The following is an 8101-nucleotide window of genomic DNA, read 5'->3' as shown; positions in this document are numbered from 1 at the left end:
TCCTCATTTCTGTATGAGTACCTACATCTCTACCTCTTCTTATAACTTGGAATTGTAGGGATATTATTATTATGTCCATCTCATCTTTGATTTTTTTTTATGTCTGTAGGTAAAGGTTTAACATTTTGTATAAATGACCATTATAGTAAGAACTAATCCATATATCGACATGAAACTTAATTATTAATCAATATATTGGTCTCATTACACAAAGTTTAGGTCATGATCATGACTTTTTGCTAATTGATTTCAGATTTTGATTGGGCATTTTAGTGTTAAGTGAAAAACAGAGCAGATCAGAAATTCCCATGACGTGTACATTTGACCCAAACAGTTCATTAAGTTTACTGAAGCCAGGAGAAATTATCTTTATCAGTGAACCTCAGCTTACTAACTTCCTGCCCCAGGAGTCCCTTCTATTTTTATGAAACTCCCGCTGCACTCAAGAAGCTGGCTATGTCCTCTGGGCAGGACCATTTGTCATAAAGTGTAATGATGTTTGTGTATCTGTGTGGGGAGAATGCAATACATCTGAGCTGTAAGTGTTTGTCTTAATTGTCTTTGTTGCATCATGGGCCTGAAGGGTCCTGGGTTATGTTAAATCAGTGTTTGTAGTAATATAGGGATGGATGATGTTAGTATATAAACCTGAAAGCATGACTCATGTTTGTCTTGAGAATGTGGTTTATGGTTTTAGATGGAAGTTTATCTGGTGGGGTGGTGTTGAATTTGGAGATGGGAGGATGGTTGTAAAGTGCATGTTGGGTCATTTCAGTATGTATATGTTTTGTTATGTTTGCTTGGAAGGGTGGGGGATGAATCCGTGAGCAGAAGTTGTTGAAGTGTTAGGCAGGATAGATTTTTCATTTCTGCTTGGGGGTCTGAGGTTAGTTTTGTAGGGGTTTGGGTTGGAATGGTCTTTTGCTGTTGTAAAGAATTCATTGTCAAGCATGTTGAAGTAGGATGGGATTGTATTGGAAGGATCTTAGTTTTGTGTAAGTGTTGAGTCTGTGGTTTCTAAGCAGCCAGTGATTGTTCTGAGTGCTTTTGTATGGCTTGCAGCTCTGTTATATTTGCTGTTTTGAGAATAGAAGATCATGCAGACGAGTAATGAATTGCAGTTGAGTAGATGAATTGTTTGTAGAGTATTCTAGGGAGACCGAATTGGAGGTGGAAGGGAGTTTAAAAAGTTATGAGTGCTTGGTCCTTGAACATGCAGGAGGGTGTAAGGCATGCATTCGATAGAGAGAATTTGAGTAATGTCGAATACAGGGTGTGATGTTCTGTCAGGGCATATGATGTTGTCCTGGGAAACATGGAAAGGTTTGTGGAGCTTGGCTAAGGATAGGGGGCTCTGGTTTCAGTGCATTGTACTTGACAGCAAGGGAGTGGATGTGAGATAATTAGGCCATTAATCATGTGTAACTGCACTGCCTTGCTATGCATTGACACTAAATATGCATCTCTCTGATCCTCAGGCATCTCACATGAGCTATGCATGCATAGAAAATCCTCCCTAACCAATCAACAACACAGTCACTCCTTTCTAAAGAAATGAACTTGTCATCCTTTCTACTTTACATTACTTATACAATGACCCACCTGTCACTCCAGTTGACAACATTTCATACTTCCACCTAAAGACTTTGCAGTTTAAGCTGTCACAGATATTTTCAACCTCATGGTTACACAGTGAAATCTCAAGCATCTAGAAGTTTGGCAGCTCAGTACCTACCCATCATGAAACCCTGCAAGCTACCCAACTCTTGCTCAACATACTGCTCCTTGTCACTTTGTCTTCGATACCTAAACTCTTTTGAAAGGCTGATCCTCATTTTAATGAAGCAAATCATCCCACTCTCTCCTAAATAACATGGCTTTAGACTGTCGCTGTACTGCCACACAGCACGCAAACTTTACTTAACACATCTGTGTAGGCTTAACCACAAACCTCCCTCATGCTCAGTATTTGTGACTGTAGACATCAGCGAAGCATTTGACACCCTCCCTTATCACATATACTCAAAAGATACCTGACATCAACACCCCCCCCAGAACAATGAGACTGCTGAACCAGTCACAAAGACTTCAACTATGAATCTTCAAGCTGTATAGTTGTGTTCCCCTAAGGAACAGTTCTTTGTGCCTCCCACTTCAATCTAACATAACCTAGCATCTCATCCCACAGAACACAGTAAGAAAGTCCTCTGACATGCAGATGACCTTATTGTGATGTTACAGCATTATGACTGTACTCAGGCAACAGCAGACATACTGCATTACATTATGCAAGTAGGACACTGGCTTACCTAAAGCATGAAACTTACATCTATACTGAAATGTACTGTCACTCTCCTATCCCTGGACACAGGTGAATCCAACCTGAACCTTCCAATATTCGTGATTGTTCATCCATTTCCACTCACCATAATTTCAGTCATACTAGGTATCATTTGTGACAGACACTTGCCAATTATCCTTCACACTAAATGTCCTTAGAATGCAGCCAGCACCTGTTTTGGATGAGGATAACAGTCCAGTGTTTCATACAGATACCCTAAACTGTTCCTTACCTCTCTGGCTAACCATACAATAAAGCTGCTCACCACAACAAAACAAAGTTCCTAAAACAGTTGTTGGCTACTTAGCTATGACAGATATTTAATACCTGTACAAGGAACTAGAAACATTTGTAGTTTAATTTCACTTCAGTATTTTTGGTTCTCAGTTAATTGCTAGAGTATTAGACCTCATCCTCCTAAATAATAACCACTACTTTCCATATGGAAATGAAAGAGTTAGCCCTGTTTCATTGTTAAGCAATCTGTGCTCGCAGATCTCCCTTCTCCAACAAATACAACATCGATTAAGCTTATAGAGACAGTAGTTACTCAACACCCCCTAAACAACTTCCCTTCCAGCATTTTATGAAAGTCCACACCATCAGACACACCTGTCTGAAACTATACTCCCCAAGTATTTTTGAGTTACACTTTCTTGTCAGTGCTCTGGACATTACTCTTCTCTCCAACATTGCAAACACCAGTCCAAGGATACCCCTGTTACCTAGGATGCAACTTTCTTATTAGAATCACTGAACATTTGCTCTTCAGTTGCCTTACACTCACAAGACAATAGACAATACTGGATGAACTCAGAATAGATAACTGTGTCAGGGTAGTCGCTGCTGGAAAAAAGAAAATATATCAAGCAAGATAAGTGAGGAGACAAGGTGAGATGGTCGAGAGAAATGTCATTCATCAGCATACAGTCAAGTGGTGAGCACAGTGTTCTAGCACTACCACTATGGCAAAATCTTGTTGTGTATAATTTTAGGTACAAAGACACATGCTCAACACCACCAGGACCTTATCCTTGCTTGATGGATGTAGTCAGCTTCCTGAGTGCTGTGGTAGTCCCATTGAAGGGGATGCTGGAGCAGGATAGTAAGTTTGTTTCTTTATATTCATTATTCCTGTATGTACTCATATCTGTCTATCAGTCTGTCTTATCTGTCTGTCTGTCTCAGTAGTGGATCTGTTGTTTGGAAAATGCAGTCATAATAGGAAAGAAATCACCAGGGCTGGGATGAACATCTTTGGCTGTATTGGGTTATGTTTCAATTATTACATATGCCATCGTCAGTGCCCTTGAAGAAAACTTTTGATAATGTTCTTATGTATACATCGTGAGTTTCTGCTCAAAACAGAAAGTCTGTAATGTTCCTTTGAAAATGAATATCATAAAAGCCCAATTTGAAATGAAAAATGAAAAAAAATTAATTATGCTCCAACTTCTCTAAAATACAAATATGAATTCTCTGAAGGCAATATTTTCTAATCAAGATTAAAATTCTACTGTTTTGATTAAATATTGTAATGTTAAGATACAAATTTAAACAACTAGAGAGTTATGCTTTATACCTTACAAAAATTTTCTAGGACAGGAGGGACTCCTGTATGAACAGATCATTGTTTGATGAGCTAATGGCTAGCACAGAGGAGCTTGCTGCCAGTATTGGGTGGTCATTGTTGTATGATTCTATATTGCTAGGAATGGGGGAGGTTGATAATTTGGCAAGGGGCTATAAGTCCTCCTGTATTACTTTCCAAAAGAAGGCATATAGGAGAGAGCTAAATGAGGATTTTTTCCTCTAAGGCTCAGTCATCTGTTTTGAATGCTTCTTCACTCATGTAGGAAATAGTGAACAAGGATGAAATAAAGAAATTTCAATTTTGAGTAGGAAATATTTGTTGAATTTATATGTCACGTTTAAATGTATTTTAGTTGGGTTGTACTGTTAGTCGGTATTAATCTTTCCTTTTTTTCGAGTTGGGCTTTTGTGATATGTGATTTTAAGGGAACATTTTAGAGTTTATTCTTTAAACAAGCTCATGCAGATGTTACATGAATTACGTTGATGTATTAGGTTGAAGTAGTTGGTAGAAACATTAGGTAGAGTTGCCTTGAGTCAGTGGCCTGTTAAGGGTGAGGTGGTAAAGGGTAAGAAGCAGCACCTGTTATGGAGACTTTGCTGTGGCCATCCCATCCCCTTGAAGGAGTTTGCAGAGGGAATAAAGATGGATAACTAGCTAAATGCATGCATGTGATTTTATAGATTCTTACGATAGTTTACTTAATTACTGAAACTTAGGTATCAAAGCCAAAAATGTTCATCCAAACCCTGGTTATTTTTTATATATAGCTTTTTTTATAGTTACTCGATTGTCTTTGGAGATAGGAGGAAAAAGAATAAAGATTTCTGTTTCCTACATAAGAGGTGACTTGAGAAGGTTAAGAGTGGAAGGCAGGAAATCCTCCCATGAGGTGCTTTCATTTTTTAAAGTCAAAACATAAAAAGGAGCAAAGGAAGGATTTTCCCCAAAAGGCTCTGTTTCAAATGCTACCTCAAAAAAGGCAGGGAAGGCAAGAAACTGAATTAGACTCCTCTTTATTCATGTATACTCAGGTCTGCAATTGGTTTCTGGTAATTAACTTTGCTGGACTGTGTTGGATTTTGATCAGACTTTCCACTATGCTCATTTTAGTGGGTTTTATCATAAGGTGAGCTGGAACAGGGATTTTTATGACTTTGTACATATTTCTACAATTTTTTTATTTTGATAGAATTTTGAGACTACCAGTTGGTCCTCAGAATAAGTTTGATGAAGCCAAATCATTCATTTGCTCATCTGCTTGTATATGTATCAAACTTAGCTTTATAGTCCCAGCTCGTATGTCATCAGATGTGGTGGAAGTACCCATTCTTTTGATTTGCATCCCAAGTTTTAAGATGAGTTCTATATATAAAACTTTTTGTACCCTGAACTGTAGTTGATTCTAAGTCAAAAGTTTCATAATCCGTTTATATTTTATCCAGCCTGGTGAGGTCGCTTATTTCTTGGATCCACAGTTTTAGTTAGTTAGGGTGGAATAATGTACATGTATGTCCAGAACTATAGTTTGTCATTAACTTTGCTAAACCTGTTACATGGCTCCTATTGGGGAAACATATGATAAAAAGCTGAATTACAAACATGTACCTCCTGTTCATCTGTACTTCCATCCAGGACTCAGTGTCTGATATAGAGCATTACTAAAACTTGATTTATGTTTTTCAAGTTTGTCCAGGCTCCTGATTATAATGACAGTCATGTTTTAGTTCATATTTGAAGTTGGAACTGATTTATGCCTTTATCTTTCTTTTTTCTTTCATACTATTCGCCATTTCCCACATTAGCAAGGTAGCGTTAAGAACAGAGGACTGGGCCTTTATATTTGCAGCTATATGGTTACCTTAAACTTTCATATTTGGTCATGAATATTGATGCATGTTGGAATTTTATGTAGCTTGTAGGAGTTGCTGATTTTATTAATCCTTGGTCGAAGTTTGTATTCGAGTCTGAATCATGCATTTGTACTTGTTCGTTGAGTACATGCCAAACTTAGGTGTCAGGTCATGGGATGTTAATGAGTCTTGCTTTTTATTTGGTCAGATGCTGTGTTAGGAGCATTTTTGATGCAAAATGATTTTTCAGAATTTTGTTGTTTGCCTTTCAACACCAATATCTTTTTTTCTCTTTTTTTCTGTCTTCTGCCATTTATGACTTCTCCCAGTGCTGTTTTATTTTTTCTTAATATCTCATTATCACTTCTGATTAGCAGGTGTGTTTTGTATCCTTTAATTTTCTTGATAAAAGCTTCTATTGTGAACTTAAGATGATTTTCAGCCTCTCCTCTCCAACCGACAGTCTTTACTGTGTGCTAGACTCTACAACCTTCCATGATGAATGCTTCCTTGCTTTGCCTGTCTTATGCTCCCATGCCTTACTACTCTCTTCCTTACTTCACACACACACACACACACACACACACACACACACACACACACACACACAACACACACACACACACACACACACACACACACACACACACACACTTACTAATATCTTCTTGTTATACATTTCTTCCTCCCCTTATGTTACCCAGGTTGGACAGCATCACTATGTGCCAGACATCCCCATTCTCCCTGTCATATCCCCACAGTTGTCTTAGAATTAAGAAGGGATAGTGGGGAGAAAGAAAATAGAAATATCCAATAAATTCTCTAGAATTGCACTTGCCCATTGCACATAGATGGCACTTTATGGTCTGTGAATACGTAAATTCAGTTCAATAATTAATCTCTTAAATGACAAACGTACCTGTGGTTGTTGATTAAAGATTGATGGCATTTTAAAATCAAAACTTTTTTATATTGTGCACTTGCATTAGCATTTTCAGACATGCTTTAGCTGCATTTGTAGTTTTGTGCCTGATTGAATGTAGGGATCATTTTCAGGAACAGTCAGTGTAACACATTCAAAGCATTACTTTTTGAAGTAGATTTGCTTTTTTTTATTTAAAAAAAAGATGATTGAATGTAGGGATCATTTTCAGGAACAGTCAGTGTAACACAACATTCAAAGCATTACTTGTTGAATTAGTTTTGCTTTTATGATATATAGATAAAAGAGATTGTAAAGACCTTTAGGCATTCATAGAATGATATAGGCTCATCTTTGGACTAGACTCTTCATTTAATGGTATGCTGCCACTTTACCAAACTGCATAGCATCGCCAGCCTTTTTTGCTTTCTTTTCTGCCAGAATTCCTCACCTCCCTACAAGCCAGAGTTGCTCTCTTCTGTTCCTGCTTGACTTCTTTGTTTCCTCTAATGATACATGTTACCTGCTTCCTCTTTTTCATGCTGCTTTAATTTCTTCTTAGCCAAATTTCCCTAGCTTTCTGTCGTGGCTAAGCTGTAATGTTAATCAAGATATGCAGAAAGTGCTGCATGCTAGTGCTGCTGACTAATGGCAAACTCTTTACTTATGGCAAACTCTTTTTTCATAGGTCATAAATTGGTAGCAGTTTCCAAGCGATACTTTCCCTTTTCCTCAAACATTCTCACCTGTCTTTTTATACCCATATCCTTCCTCCTCGTTTTTTTTTTCCCTGCAGACTCCCAACTCCGCTCCATACAAGACTTCCATTTATCCAAACCTCTTTTTTTAGGAACATTTTCTCCTTCCATGCCAAACTTGCTGACTTTCTTCCTGATGATAAGTGATTGAAGGAAATTGCTAATTCGGAAATTCACTTAACTTCCATGGAAGATCAGCATGCCCTTAACTTTTAGGATGTTTATTAAGTGAATGTTAATATATTTATCAAATAGAGGGATAATGATTGTAAATGCCATTTATTTAGGTTTTGAACACTACATGGTGGATTATGGACTTGCATCACAATGTTGTACAAGATCTTGGTACTGTTGTAGGTTCGGGTGCTATTGAGCGGAGACTGGTGTAGGGAACATTGTAAAAACAACATGGGTATTAAAATGATGGTATCTTAGTTTGATAGAATTGTTGTTAAGATTTAACACAATTTTAGCAGCTCATTTGCAATCATGTATTTCATATTCTCATTGCATGAATCATCTTTACTTTAGCACATGACATTGGATCAGCTATTTTGCTTTGTTGCTTAATTTTTTCTCATTTCATTCCAAATTTCCGCTCTTCTTTGTCCGACTTTGTACCACCTCCCTTCT

Source organism: Panulirus ornatus, chromosome 35 (assembly GCF_036320965.1).
Source record: "Panulirus ornatus isolate Po-2019 chromosome 35, ASM3632096v1, whole genome shotgun sequence".
In the NCBI taxonomy this organism is placed as follows: Eukaryota; Metazoa; Arthropoda; class Malacostraca; order Decapoda; family Palinuridae; genus Panulirus; species Panulirus ornatus.
The sequence above is the reverse complement of the archived record's forward strand: the minus strand, read 5'-3'. Positions refer to the sequence as shown.